The sequence below is a fragment of the Apodemus sylvaticus genome, chromosome 7 (assembly GCF_947179515.1).
Source record: "Apodemus sylvaticus chromosome 7, mApoSyl1.1, whole genome shotgun sequence".
NCBI lineage: Eukaryota > Metazoa > Chordata > Mammalia > Rodentia > Muridae > Apodemus > Apodemus sylvaticus.
This window is the reverse complement of record NC_067478.1, coordinates 64654277-64669270: the sequence shown is the minus strand read 5'-3', so window position 1 is coordinate 64669270 and position 14994 is coordinate 64654277. Positions and strand designations below refer to the sequence as shown.

Below are 14994 nucleotides of genomic sequence, written 5' to 3'. Positions count from 1 at the left end.
GTTTTCTGAGTTCGAGGCCAGCCTGGTCTACAGAGTGAGTTCCAGGACAGCCAGGGCTACACAGAGAAACCTTGTCTCAGGGAGAAAAAAAAAAAAAAGAGTCTGATTGTGTCAGATGTACTTAACCTGTTGGCTTATAGTCACTCTATTAGAGACTTGCCAGATTGGACGTCCCCTCCCTCACCCCCATTTCCCTATAAAATGTGTCCTGCTGAGGGTTCAGGACTGCTCCGCCTTCCCTTCCTGTCCTGCTGTGTTAGGGTTGGGTTAGAGGCAAGCTGACTCAGAGTTGTAGAGACAGCTCCTTGGTGGTTATTTGGGGTTGACGAAATATTCCTGGCACATTTTGCTGTGAACCCTTCCTGGCATGACATCTTGGTGTGGGGTGGAGAAAGGCTGTCTATGCAGGCCAGGGCCTCCACATTTCAACCCCCTGCTTTTTTTTTTCTAGGTGTGCACCCTCATGCTCAGTTTTAACTTACTGCATTCCTGCCTTGACTACTGTCTGAACATATATTTTCCAGGAAAAGAGCTGAGGTAGGAAGGACTGAGTCAACCGCCCAGACCGCACACCAAGTGAGTGGCAAAGTCGACTTTGAACCTAAGCAGAATGGCTGCAGAATTCTCATGGCAATGACCCAGCTGTACGGCCTCTACGGCCTTCTCCTTAGTGAACACAGAGACTTGTAAGATTCAGGGTACACTCTGTATGGTTGCCACAGGAGCCCAATGGGTACAGAACTGGAAACCACGACACTCAGCTATTGATCTAACTGCTGGAGCTTTAGCCACCTCGACTGTGTATGGCCAGCTGCACAGGAGGTTCTGGGTCCTGATGCCAATGAATCAATGGTTCTAAAGGCTATCTGTGTGTCTACAATTACCCCATTACCTAGAGTCAACTGTTTTTACTTAAACCCCATGGCCGTAGGGTGCAGTAGTAACAAAGATCACTTTGTTACTTGTATTAGGGAAGATTTCATTTCCTATATTAATATTTGATTTGGCATTCAGAACATTCAAGTAACTCCAATAGCATACTATGCAATAATTATTCTGAGATGTCTGCTAACTTGCTCTAATTTTACACTTATAAGGGTCTCAGCCAAATTTTCTCGGTACCTACCAGTAACTCTGGTGTTCTACCACGAGGAGGTGCTGTTTCATTGATTTTTTTTTTCCCCTTTTTTTCCCAAACTAAGTACCTGGCTTGGTCTCTTCCATGGGAATATCAGATAGTGAGAACCTCGGCCTTGCACATATCACTCTTACAATGTGTCCAATTACTAGAGACAGAAAAGAAACAAACAAACAGTTCAGTGTTTTAACAAAACCTTTATTCAAGGAGCTCAAAGGTCTGGATACTTCCACGTTAATTAGAAGCTAAGCTTCATTGATTAATACAAAAAAAGAAAAGAAAATCCTGAGTCTTGAGGCAGAGCAGAAGAAAATTCAGTCACCTGGCTCGCCAATTACAATTCAAAAATAGAAACATCGCTCTTGTGGTCTGATTTTTTTGATTGATTTTCTTTGATGAGATTAAGTTTTTGTCCATCTTGTAGGAATGTTACAGCAGGTCTTGATAAACATTTATTTCACTGGGTAAATTTCTCACACAGAGCCTTCCTATTTACTCTGCTTTGGTACTGCATATATCTGAGTTGGGGGTGAGCAAATCCAATTTTACATCTGTGTCAATACACTAAGAGTTCTGAAATCAATAGAAATACAACAAAGTTTATGGAGAAAGGGAAGAGAAGACAAGGAATACTTGGCCAGGATCCTGAACCTCCAGGTTTGGGATAAATTAAACAAGGAACATCTACTTATTTTCATTGTTTAATAAGTAAAGTAAAAGGCAGGTGAAAGGGAGTTTTGTATCTGGTTTTAAAGCAAGAGAATACAGATGGAAACTCAAAATGGCGGTTAGTAACTGTTGTTTGATTTCTGGGACAAAGTCTCTCTGTGTGTCCTAGGTTGGCCGTGAACTCCCAGCAATCCATGCACCTCAGCCTCCTGGGCACTGAGATCACAGGCATATGCCACCACACACTTGGAATCTAAATTTTGTTTAAAAGGCCCTTCACACCACCATCAAAACTCTCATTTGAACAAGTAAATGGGATAAAGTGTATCTACACCAAAGGGCCAGAAATCTTGGAGTGTCTTAGAATTCTGTCTACCAGGTTTTTTGTTTGTTTGTTTGTTGAGACAGGGTTTCTCTGTGGGACAGCCTCAGCTGTCCTGGAACTCAATTTGTAGGCCAGGTTGGCCTCAAACTCACAGAGATCCACCTGCCTCTGCCTCCTGAGTGCTAGGCCTAAAGGTCTGCACCACTATACCCAGCTACCAAGATGATTAAAAAAAAAAAAAAAAAAAAAAAGGCTAGTGAGATGGCTCAGTGAGCAAAGGTTGCATGGCCTCAGAGCTGAGCCATCCTGGACCCAGACTTCACTTTGGAGCCTTGCACAGAGCTGTCCCCTCCCCCAGCTGAGGAGGTAGCAAGGTTTATCATCCTCCACAACTTCTCACAAAGAGGAGGTTAAACTGTGTCCTCCAGATTAGGACCCATTCTTAGAATCCCTGTGACAGGTGAGAGGACTCCAGGCATCTTTTGAAGGTCTGAATTGTAAATTTAAGATGTCTTCTCTGAGCCCTCCTTCATCTGGTGGCTTCCGTGAGTAAGCTTGACATAGAGGGCAGCTGGGCCCTGTGCAGTGTGTCTTCCATGCAGAGCTTTGATGGGCAGACTGTGATGAGCTCATCTCTGTAGTGTTGGAGGGGAGGAAGCAGGGGGTTTCTCCTCATCTTGTGTACACACACACATACACACACACACACACACACACTTCAAGAGATATCATTAGAAGTAGACTCTTTTGTCCATGAGAGAATGGACTTAGATCTTAGAAACCATAAGAATCTTGTTCTGTTCACTGTTTAGCTTTCAAGACTTTATCTTTTGTGACTGGAAGGCATTTTGGTGCCCTTCCAGTCACACACACTCTGTTCTTTAATTAGCTTGAGGCAGTACAGTGATCACATAACACTTCTGCTTCTCTGAAGTTCCCAGCACCTGCCAATCCTGATCCAGAAGCCAGCAGGAAGGGGTAGTCCCTGAGCCCTGGAAGTGCAGTTTTCCAGTGTATATAAAAGTGTAGGCAAGAACCTGAAGCCAGCCTCTTCATCAGTGGATGCAGACATACTGGCAACACGCACACCCTGTTTATTGGCCAATGCTGGCATGAGATTCGTGATCCTGGTAACATGGGATTTTTTTGTCCATGGCCCATTACATTCATCATCTGGTTAAAAAGTAAAAAGGAAAAACCAACTAAATAGGATATACCTGATTAACACCAAGAGACCGTGATAAATCCCTCACAATACTTAAACTTCATTTCTACAGTTATTCAATTTGTTAGCAGCTTTATGGACCACATAGTGCTCCCTTCAGAGGTGCAGTTCAGGGCTGGGGTGTCGCTTAGTGGTAGAGCTCTTGCTTAGCATGTGCTAGGCCCTGGGTTTAGTCCCCAACACCAAAATGGAGTGAAATAAAAATACGTATAACTATAAATATATTCAACTAAGTAAAAACACAAATAACTACATTCATTTATTATAATTATAAACATTTTATATTACCTATATAATTATAAACATACTCATAAGTTTTATATATATAAAACTTATATATATGTATATATAAAACTTTTATATATATAAAACATATATATATATATAATATGGGCTATTGTATTAACAGATATGTTCAATTCTTCATAAATATGTTTAATGGCAAGTGTAACACATTTTAGTCATCTAAAAAGTAAATCCCATTCTTTCAAAAAATGATTTTTATTTATGTGTGTATGTGTGTGCCTACTTATCTGTATGTATATCACACAGGTGCAATGCTTGTAAAAGGCAGATGTGGATGTCAGATCTCCTGTTGGTTTGTCATGAGAGGCCTGGTGTGTGCGCTGGCACCTGAACCTGGGTCCTCTGGTAAAGCAGCAAGTACTGGCGACTGCTGAGCCACCTCTCCAGCCCCAGTCTTTGAGTGATCACCTCTCCCCCTTCTTCCCCTTCTCCCTCTTTTACCCAAGCACCCACAATTTTACTTTGCGTATTTCTAACTGGTCTATTGTGGAAGTATATGCTTCTGTGTGACAGCCCTCTCTTCAGTTAGTGTGAGCCTTTCCTCTTCTTCAGCACTGGCAGTGAGTGCATTCCCACAGGCTTGTGCATTCCAGGCAGGTGCTCAGCTGCTAAGCCTCTCACACACCTGACTCCTAGCATAATGTTTTTAAGGTTTACCCACGTCATAGCGTATGGCATCAATTTTGTTTTTGAAAGTTCTTGAATAGCATTTCATTTTATTGATAAACCATTCTTTATTCACTCGCCACTGATGGATGTTTGGAAAAATCCACATTTCCACTATCATGCGTAATAAGCATTTTTTGTGATTATTTGGGGGAGGGTGGACATATTTTGAATTCTATTTGATTTTAGGATCAGCCTAAACCTCTATGTAGCCCAAGCTTGCCTAGAACTTGTGGTGATCTTCCTGCCCCTGACTCCAGAGTACTGAGTTTATGAGGGTGTACCACCATGCTCTATTGGAAATATATGTATAAATGGAATTGCTTTGGCAAATGGTAATTTCTCTTATTTTAAAAGGACAGAAAGGACTTGGAGAGATGGCTCAGGGGTCCTGGGTTTAGTTCCCAGCATGCTCACAACCATTTGTAACTTTAGCACCACAGAATCTATCACCCTCTTCTGGCCTCCAAATGCACTGCATGCATGTGATGGTTAAAACAGTCATGCACATAAATACATTAAAAAAAAGAGCAGGAACACGTGCATGTGCGATATGTATTATATATTATAATCCATTGTGGTTGTCTGGGATGTGCTACAGTAACAAAACTCTCTCAGATTTTTGTGGTTTCAGCAACATGAGAAGATTCCTCAACCAAACCCATGTGTCCTCTTAGTCTGTCGATCTGTCACACTCACCAGGAGAGCTGGCAGATGGGACTCCCTCTATATTTCAGGGGGAAATGAACAAAGCAGGCGGGACACTCCTTCTTGCATTGCTGAAGGACACCACTGACCTCTGTCCCTACATCACTAGTCAAAGCACTCAGTCACGTTCAGTTCTGAGGACAGAAAGTGGAAAGCCAGCCATGGTGGAGAAGTAACAACCTTAGCTAGATCTGTATGTGCATGTCTGAACATATATATGTCTACCCACACATACACCATGACTTCAATTGTAGCAAAGAGAAGAGGGCCAGCTCCAGCTTATGATTGCAATATTGTTTCCCCAATGCATTTAAAATCCTTGAAACCAATGACAGAGCACTGTATCAGTGAGAAGGAAAAGGCAGATCTTGTTGAGATGTGTCCTCCAGACACAGTTTACTTTAAAAAGCACAAATCTGGCCTGAAGAGATGTCTCAGAGGTTAGGAGAGCATGCTGCTCTTCCAGAGGACTGGAGTTCAGTTCTCAGCACCCGATCTGGGCAAAGAGAAACTTCCCATAACTCCAGCTCCAGGAGATCCAATACCTTTGGGAACCCACACTGGTGGCAAAACCACAAACATAAAAATACTTTAAAAAAACTAAAAAGGAGCCATGCATTGAGGGCACACATTAGTCTGTGATAGTTATGTGTTGGCATGCCTGTGAGGGAGGGACCTCGTAGATTAGGTTTCCCCCTGGGGTGATGTGACTTACCTTACCTCTGAGCAGCACCATTCTGTGGGCGGGGCCTGGGCAGGATAAGGAGAATGTGAACTGAGTACAGTCATTCATGGCCCTCTGTTCCTGACTGCAGCTGTGCTACCAGCCACCTCACATTCTGATGCCACGGCTTCCCTGCCATGAAGGACAACACCTTTGAGCAGGGAGCTCAGATAAACCCTTTCTCCCTTGGGTTGCCTTTCTCAGCTTCTTTGATCATGACCTCAGGAAAGCAGACCCCAATCTGCCCCCTCCTGCCATGGCACACTGCTTTACCCCAGGCTAGAGACACAGAGCCATCTAGTCGTGGACTGAAACCATGAGCCCAAATCACTCTTTGCTATCTGAGTCTTTTCTCTTGGGGATTTGTCACAGTGATGAAAAGCTGACTGTTACAAAGTTTGTGTGTTGTTTGGATTTGCTTCCTAGGACTGCTGTGTCAAACTACCACAGATTTGGGGAAACACAGATTTGTTCCGTCATGGTTCTGGAGGCCAGAAATCCAAAGTCCAGCAGGACTCCCTCCAAAGGCTGCATCCTTTGAGTGGCTTGCCTGTCTTCCAGAGCCGTTGGGATGGGATGGGAGTTACAGGGGCGGCTGTACTGAGGAGGAGTGGAGGGGGATTGCCCAAGTACTTCTCCCAGCGCAGGAGGAACTTCAGACTGAACTCTCCTCGGGGACAAACATGGACTTCAGGGAAATCCTACTGACAATTCAAAGGACAAGGTGTGACCAACATAATGAAAAGGTGAAGCTTGTCTGTGGGGCTTCGAGAAAGACAAGAGTTCCAAGGAGTCGGTTAGTGCAATTCAGAATTCTGATACAGGGGGCTGAAGACAGGGCTTAGTCTGCAGAGAGCTTGCCTTGCAAACACAAGGACCCGCGTTCGATCCCTAGACACCATGTAGGAAACAACCTGGGTGTACTTGTGATCTCAGTGGTAAGAAGGCAAAGGAAGAGGCACATTTCTGGGGCTCGCCGGCCAGCCAGTCTAGCCTGGTTGGCTAATGAGAGGTCCTGCCTCAAAATATAACAATCAAGATTGTCCTCCGACCTCAAATGTACACATAGATGTACCTGTACACACATGTGTACCCACTGCCCACCCATGAATGACAGAGGTGGGGGAGGAGATTTTGAGCACCAAGCCAAAATATAATCTCCTTAATTGAATTATTGCAAGTCTGGCCCACGGTCACTCCATTTAATTAGGTTAAGAGTCCAAGTGTCAGGAAGCCAGGCAGCAGCTCCAGCTGAGCCTTGGGTGTCCTGATGGAGGGTCAGCGTGGCCAACACTTAGCCTAGAGCTGTGCTGGATCACCAGGATGGTAGCTCCAGCTCCGGACCTAAGCAGTCAGTAAAGGGCAGTCCCTCAGGGTCGCAACTCAGCTTTAACAACCAATGATTGGCTCAGGCCCCACATACTCAGTTACAGGGTAACCCACAACTGCCTCAGTTCCTGTAGATGGGTTGCAGAGTAGTTCAAACCCTAGCGGACCAGTGACCTGGGCAACAGGACCAACAATTAGCCCAAGTGTGCTGCTATCCAAAGCGCCAGTAGAGAGTGTCCCTTATCTCTTCCAGGACTCTTCCACTGGGGCTACACTAGTCTCATAGTCACAGTGTATCCTCCCCTTCTCTGTGTTGTTTGTCCGTGTGTGTGTGTGTGTGTGTGTGTGTGTGTGTGTGTGTATGCAAATACACTTGTGCACAGGTACAGAGGTCAGAGCAGGATGTGGAGTGGCTTCCCTTATCATATTCTACCATATTCCCTGGAGTCCGGGTCTCTCACTGAACTGGCTGTTCACCATGCCTTGGCTAGGTCGGCTGGCCAGAAAGCCCCTGCAGTGCCTACCTTACTGTCTAGTGCTAGGTTTACAGGCATTTGTCCACACCTAGTTTTTTCATGGGTGCTCAGGATTTGAACTCAGGTCCTCATGCTTGTGCAGCAAGTGTTCTTTATCTGCTGAGCTATCTCCCCAGCTCATACGTCTTTTTTCTTTTTTTCTTTTTGTAAAGACATTCCCCTTGCAATTTGAACCTGCCAGGACAACCCACCTAATCTCTTCATCTCAACAGCCGTAACTTAATTGTATCTGCCAAGACCCTTGTTTAAATTAGGACATGTCCATAGACTTCAGAGATAAGGACAGGGACACATACACATGAGGCATCATTTAATCTACTGTGCCTGTATAATGAAAAACTAGAAATGTAAAAACTAGAAAAATAAGTCAATAACAATGATTACTTTTGGGGGAATTTAAAATTTGCTATAGTGAACCCATATCATATTTATAATCAGATAAAACAGAGCTAAGCATGGTGGCACATGCCTGTGGTGCCAGCATTCATGGGGTAAACAAAGGAAGATTTAAGTCTAGGACATCCTGGGCTGGATAGCAAGATCAGCGTCAGCTCTGACAGCATAGTAGACCCCCATTTGAAAAAGTCACTACCGACAACAAATCAGAAACCACAGAACAATAATAGCGAAGCAAGAATCGATGCTAAGACTGCAGCAAGAGCAAAACATGGGGATGACCTAACTTCCACAGACCCCATGGACACCTACCTGTGACAGATCAGAAAGTTAATGGAGGGGACTTCAAAGAGGCTCAGATGGTAAAGTGTCTGTCACACAAGCATGAAGGTGTGTGTCCCCAGCTCTCCCGAAATCTCAACTCTGGGAAGGTGGAGACAGGGATCCCTGTGGACTGGCGGCCACTCATTCCAGCAAGCTCCAGGCTTAGTAAGAGACCTAGTCTCTAACAATAAGGCGCCTGTGTGAGGTAGCGGGCCACAGAGGGCTCAGCAGTTCAGAGAACTTGCTGCTTTTACAAAGGACCAAGGGTTGGTTCCTAGCCCTGACCTGGTGACCCTCAATCATTCGTACCTCCAGTTCCAGGGAGTCTGAACTCTCCTCTGACCAGGCACATACATGGTACACATACATATATGCAGGCAAAATACTCATACCCATAAAAACAAACAATCAAACAAACAAACAAACAAACAAACATAAAAATGTTTCTAAAAAATAAAGAGACTGAGGAGGACCCTGAACTTTAAGCTCTGGCCCCCACACGCAGTGCTTTTGTCCTCAAAGTTAGTTCTGGAGCCAGAAGGGGATAGCCTCAGAGCCAGGCACCCCTGGTCAGCTTTGGGTTTTTAGTGCCACAGATACATGAAACTTCTCTGTGCAAAGAAGAGCCTTGTCCTGGGACGTGTGCCCAGGATGAGCCACCCACCTCCCTAGAAGTGAGGAAACACATCTCTGGTGTTGACTTACCGAAATAAAAGTACGTTTTCTCCCAACCAGTAACCTCACCAAGCATGTGTGCTGGATCTTGTTTGTTGTCAGTGCTTTGAAAAATGTTTGCAATTTTCACATAAAAATTTGGGTTTTGGCTTTTCCCGATTGGAACATTCGGCCTGTTGTCTTGTGGAAGCCATCTACTAGAGACTGGAGGGTGGCTGGCCCTGTGGAGGGGCTACGTGCAGCACAGTGTCTGTCTTTCTCCATTTTCCCAGGCCTGTCCTCTCTTCTGCCTTTGCACCTTGGCCACTGAAGGCATTTGTGCAGAGTTTGCAAACCCAAATGAAGATTGCCTTTGTGCATTAGAGTACAGCATTTCATGGGTTAAGTGGGCGCCTGTGGGGAAACTTAAATACCCTTGCTTCCAGGAAAAAAGCACATTCAAAGTTTCAAATAGCTTACAAATGAACCTGAAGCCTGCAACCTGTTCATAAATCGGTGGCTCTTCTAACAGTAATGTTTTATAGTCTGCCTAAACAAGTAATGGAAAACGCATATCCACGTATGCACTTAGAGCAGAAATTCAATTCCACGGCCTACTGGGGAGAGCAGCTTCAAAATCCCGCCAGGGCTTATTAAGTTGTCTCTGTCTGTGTGCAGGGATGTGTGTGTGTCCTCGTGGGGCCAGGGACATGTTTCTACTCCATTAGGACTCAGACCATCATAGCTCCAGTGGTAAGGATTCATGTCATGAGCTAAAGTTACCCTCAACCTTATTGGGTTAGAAGCTGGCGACTTTGCAAAATTTCTTTGCTAGGGCGACCCACGGCAGGTGTTTCTGGTGAAGCTCTTGAATTTTTAATCTGAGTTGAGTGGTGGAGGTCAGAGGGTACAGAACATTTGCTTGCCTTGGGTTTAGAGAATGCTGTCTTAACTGGGTCCTGAGGCTTCGCAGCCGTTAGTGAAGAATATGTTTAGTCCAGCCTAGTGATGTGCTCCTCCAATCCCAGCTCTTATGAGGTAGAGACAGGACAGGAGTTGGCTACAGAGTAACTTCAAGAACTGGGGGGGGGGGGGGTCTTTAAAAGGCAAACAAGCAAACAAACAAGACCACTGGTGGTGGCTCTAACCTTTAACCTCAGCACTGGGGAAGCAGAGGCAGGCAGATATCTGTGAATTCAAGGCCAGTCTGGTTTACATAGTGAGTTCTAGGACAGCCAGGTCTATTATACAAAGAAACCCTGTCCAGAGGGAAAAATTAACTTAAACACACACACACACACACACACACACACACACACACACACACACAGGCAGAGCTATGTTGTAGCAGATAAAGACCCTCATCAAATCTGACCATCTGCTGGGCAGTGGTGGTTCACACCTTTAATCCCAGCACTTGGGAGGCAGAGGCAGGCAGATTTGAGTTTGAGGCCAGCCTGGTCTATAGAGTGAGTTCCAGAACAGCCAGGGCTATATAGACAAATCCTGTCTCGAAAAACCAGCAAAAACAAACAAAAAAACAAAACAAAACAAAACCCCTCACCATCTGAGTTGAACTCCTAGGAATCATGCAGTGAAGGGAAGAACAGACTCCTGTAATTACCTTCTGACCTCCACGTGTGTGTGCCATGATGTAGCTTGTACGCCCAAAATACATGTATACAAAACAGGTAATTTTCTTCTCCAGGCTTTCTCCTAACTGGAAAACTGTTTAGGGCTCTAGGATAGGACACACGAATTATCGTGTGGAGATAGGGGGATGGAGATAGGGGGATGGAGATAGGGGGATGGAGATAGGGGGATGGAGATAGGGGGATGGAGATAGGGGGATGGAGATAGGGGGATGGAGATAGGGGGATGGAGATAGGGGGATGGAGATAGGGGGATGGAGATAGGGGGATGGAGATAGGGGGATGGAGATAGGGGGATGGAGATAGGGGGATGGAGATAGGGGGATGGAGATAGGGGGATGGAGATAGGGGGATGGATCCATCAGTTAAGGGCTTGCCGTGCAAGCTGAAGGACTAGAGTTAGGATTCTAAGAGCAGAAACAAAAGCCAAGTGTGGTGGCACACACCCATCACCTCAGCACTGGTTTGGGGACATACAGACAAGTAGATCCCAGGCTGCTGCTGTCCCCTCCAGACTCTGAAATAGTAAGTTTCAGATGCAGTGAGAGATCCTGTCTCAAAGAATACAGTGGCAAGCAATAAGGAGGAAGATTCTTGAAATTGACATCTGGTCTCCTGAAGTACACACACACATACACACACACACACATACATATACACACGCACATACACACACACAAACACACACACATACCCACACAAACACACATACATACACACACATACACATACACACATACACACACTCATACACACACACACAAGCACATGCATGGCTGCACACATGCCAATCAATCATGTGGACAGTGCCTATATATGGAAGACTACATGGACACACAGAGTATTTAAGGAGTGCGTGATACACAGAGGAATGTGTTCAGCAGTGGCACCATGCCGTGTGAGGGGTTACATGTAGGAAGACGTCAGTGCCAGTTTATGTACTCAGTGTACTGTCTGTGCACTGAGATGAAGAATAACACTTTAGGTGCCTGACGGCTGAGCAACAGACTCATGGCCGACCTGAATCTAGGGAAAGCAATGAGGAAATACCAGCAGTTATATAGTCATGGAAATAAGAAACATGGCTTGGGCTGTGACAGGATGCAGGTCAGGAAGTACAAGGCAGGGTTGGGGAGGGTCTTCAGAGTCAGCACACAAGTTCCAGGTTTGTTCTGGGGAGTGGGGAACCCTAGGAAGGATACTCATTTATCTGGGGGAAAGGAAGGATTTCTATTGGCTCACATTTTCAAGGGTGTCGATCTGCCATGGTGGGGAAGAAAGGGGGAGCAGAGTAGCTCACATCACAGCAGTAGCCAGGAAGCAGATAAAAGGGAATGCGGGAAGGAGCCAGGGCGTGAGCTAGACCCTGAAGCACACACTCCTGAGGCCTCCGTTCTCCATCTCCAAACAGGCCCCGCTCTGACTTAATCACTTTTCAATAGTGCCTTATGTTACAGCTCCATCAAGGGACTAATAGGTTGGCTTGGACAGAGTCTTCAGGAGCCTACCGCTTCTCCAAATCCCACCGGGTGTCAGTTACGCTAGATGTACCTGAGCCCACTGGGGAGACGCCTCGTTCAAACCACAATTTTTTTTTTTTGGTCCCCAGAAGACTCATAGTCAAATCATTTCCATAATCTTAATTCCAGTTTGATTCGAAAGCCCAGAGTCTCCTCTAAGATTCCAGGAATCCTGGTTGTTTTGGTTTTGTTTTGTCAACTTGATACCAATTAGAGTTATCTGAGAAGAAAGGACCACAACTGAGGGGGAAAAATGCCTTCGTGGGCAAGCCTGTGGGGCACTGTGGGCGGTGCCACCCTTGAGCAGGTGGTCCTTGTTGGTATAAGAAAGGTGTGGCGGTATACACCCTTAATTCTAGCCCTGCGAAGGCGGAAATGGAGGCAGAGGCGGGTGTGTCTCTGAATGTGAGGTCAGTTTAGACGTTGTCTTCCTCCTTGCTTCCAGCCTTGGGCTGACCTGGCTCTCTGAATTTTTCCCGAAGTTTTTGTATTTACTTATTTAGGGGCACAGAGTATATACAGACATGTGTAGATACCAGGGGACAATTCTTTGAGGGTTGGGTCTCTCCTTCCACCATGTGGGTTCTGCTGATTGCACTCAGATGGTCAGTCTTGTCTGTAAGTGCCCTTCTCCCCCAAGGCACTTCTTAGGCTCTGTGGACCTTTGGCCTCCATGGTGGAGCCCTTAGTGTGCCTCTTTTCCTCTTGAGTTGGAGCTCATGGGCATGAGCTAACGCTCTTAAGAGAAGCACTTGCAAGGAGACTGTTCTGTTTCTGTCAAGGAGACATTAATTACTGCATTTCTTTCTCCAGATGAAGCGGAAACAAACTGTGTCCCGGCAACCAGGATTGTGGCTGAGACTCTCCTAGGAAGCTCATCTTTTGAAGAAACAAACAAACAAACAAACAAACAAACACCAAAAAGCCCCAAAACTTTCTTTCTTTCTTTTTTCTCTCTTCCTTCCTTCCTTCCTTCCTTCCTTCCTTCCTTCCTTCCTTCCTTCCTTCCTTCCTTCCTTCCTTCCTTTCTTTCTTTCTTCCTTCCTTCCTTCCTTCCTTCCTTTCTTTCTTTCTTTCTTTCTTTCTTTCTTTCTTTCTTTCTTTCTTTCTTTCTTTCTTTCTTTCTTCCTTCCTTCTTTCTTTCTTCTTCTTTTTTAATTTACTCTAACTCTGTATTTAGTCTGAAAAGAGAGCGGGTGGGTGAGTGAGGGCTGTTGGGCACCTGGTGGGTGGTGGCAGTGAGGAACAGAAAACAAAGACAAACCCCAAGCGCTGGAGTGTTTTAAAACTGAGATATAAATGGGCGGTGGTGGCGCATGCCTGTCATCCCAGCACTCTAGGAGGCAGAGGCAGGCGGATTTCTGAGTTTGAGGCCAGCCTGGTCTACAGAGTGAGTTCCAGGACAGTCAGGGCTATACAGAGAAACCCTGTCTCGAAAAAAAAACCAAAAACAAACAAAAAAAACCAACCAAACAAAAACCCCCCCAAAAACCCGTGAGATCTAAATGGCGTGGAACCGAGGTCGCAGCCACCCTCCCCTTACACCGTGTTTCCATGCTCTCATCCATCCGCTAATTGTGCCTGTTCCTTGCCCGCTGACCGATTAGTCATGTACTTTCACTTAGAGAAAGATATCGCCTGTTTTCATAGCTCCCTGTCACACTTTCATTTTTGGGTGCCTGGAGGGGTGGTCTGCCTGAGTCCAGCCTACGTTCACTAGGTTCAGGTGGGACAACAGGGACCATTTGTGCCACTCGGGAGGAGTGGTTGTTTTTGTTTTTTTGTTTTGTTTTGTTTTGTTTAAATTTATATGAGTACACAGTAACTGTCCTCAGACACACCAGCAGAGGGCATCAGATCACATTCTACATGGTTGTGAGCCACCATGTGGTTGCTGGGATTTGAACTCAGGACCTCTGGAAGAGCAGTCAGTGCTCTTAACTGCTGAGCCATCTCTCCAGCTGTTGTTTTCTTTTTCAAGACAAGAGTTTTTTGTTTGCTTGTTTGTTTGTTTCTTGTAGCCCTGGCTGTCCCTGAACTTACACTGTAGATCAGGCTGGAAAACAATTTTAAAAACTGGGTTTTTAGATTTATTTTTAATATTTCATGTGTGTGAATGTTTTGACTATATTAGGTCTGTGCACTGTATGTATAGCTGAGGAGGTAGTGAATCTCTATGGGGTGCTGGGAATCAAACTTGAGTCCTTTGCAACAACAAGTTCTCTTAACCATTGAGCCAATATCCACTCTTATGAATTTGAATTGAATGCATAAACTTTCCCAGACAAACGCAAACACCACCCAATTTGGAGCTCAAACCCATGACCCTGGGATTAAGAGTCCCAAGCTCTACCGACTGAGCCAGCCAGGCGGCCGCACAGCACCTTTAGATCAGTGAGGAGCAGCTGGTTCACAGACTTTCTGGGAAAATGGTTCTGGCTCCATTTTATCCTTACCCTTTTCCTTCACCAAGTGTCAAGGCTCTTTCCCTCTGCCCTTTATCTGCCCTTCACTTCAATCCACATCACCTTCCTTTGCCCCACTACCTGGCTGCATTTGATATTCATTGCAAAAGAATTAGCCAGCTCGATTTGCAGTATCCAGCTGAACCTGGTGACCAATGCAAAGGCTGGAATATATAACCCGGACTCTTTTCCAGGTAGCATCAGAGATGCCAGTCTTAGCAGCCTTATTTTAAGAACTATTTATATTCACAAAAGTCCATAATAGCATTTTTATTGTGTATGCCTCTGATTTGGGTGCATCCCCCTCCCCTGTGCCGGTTTCTTATTATCATTCAACACTGACTACAGCCTTACACG

The 14994-nt window shown here is 45.4% G+C and overlaps 1 non-coding gene across 1 annotated transcript; it reads right to left on the bottom strand.

Annotated features, from left to right (window-relative positions):
* Positions 1-14470: 14470 nt before the first annotated feature.
* Positions 14471-14543, bottom strand: Trnak-cuu (transfer RNA lysine (anticodon CUU)). The gene has a single exon. It is a non-coding gene; the product is annotated as a tRNA-Lys (tRNA).
* Positions 14544-14994: the final 451 nt, after the last annotated feature.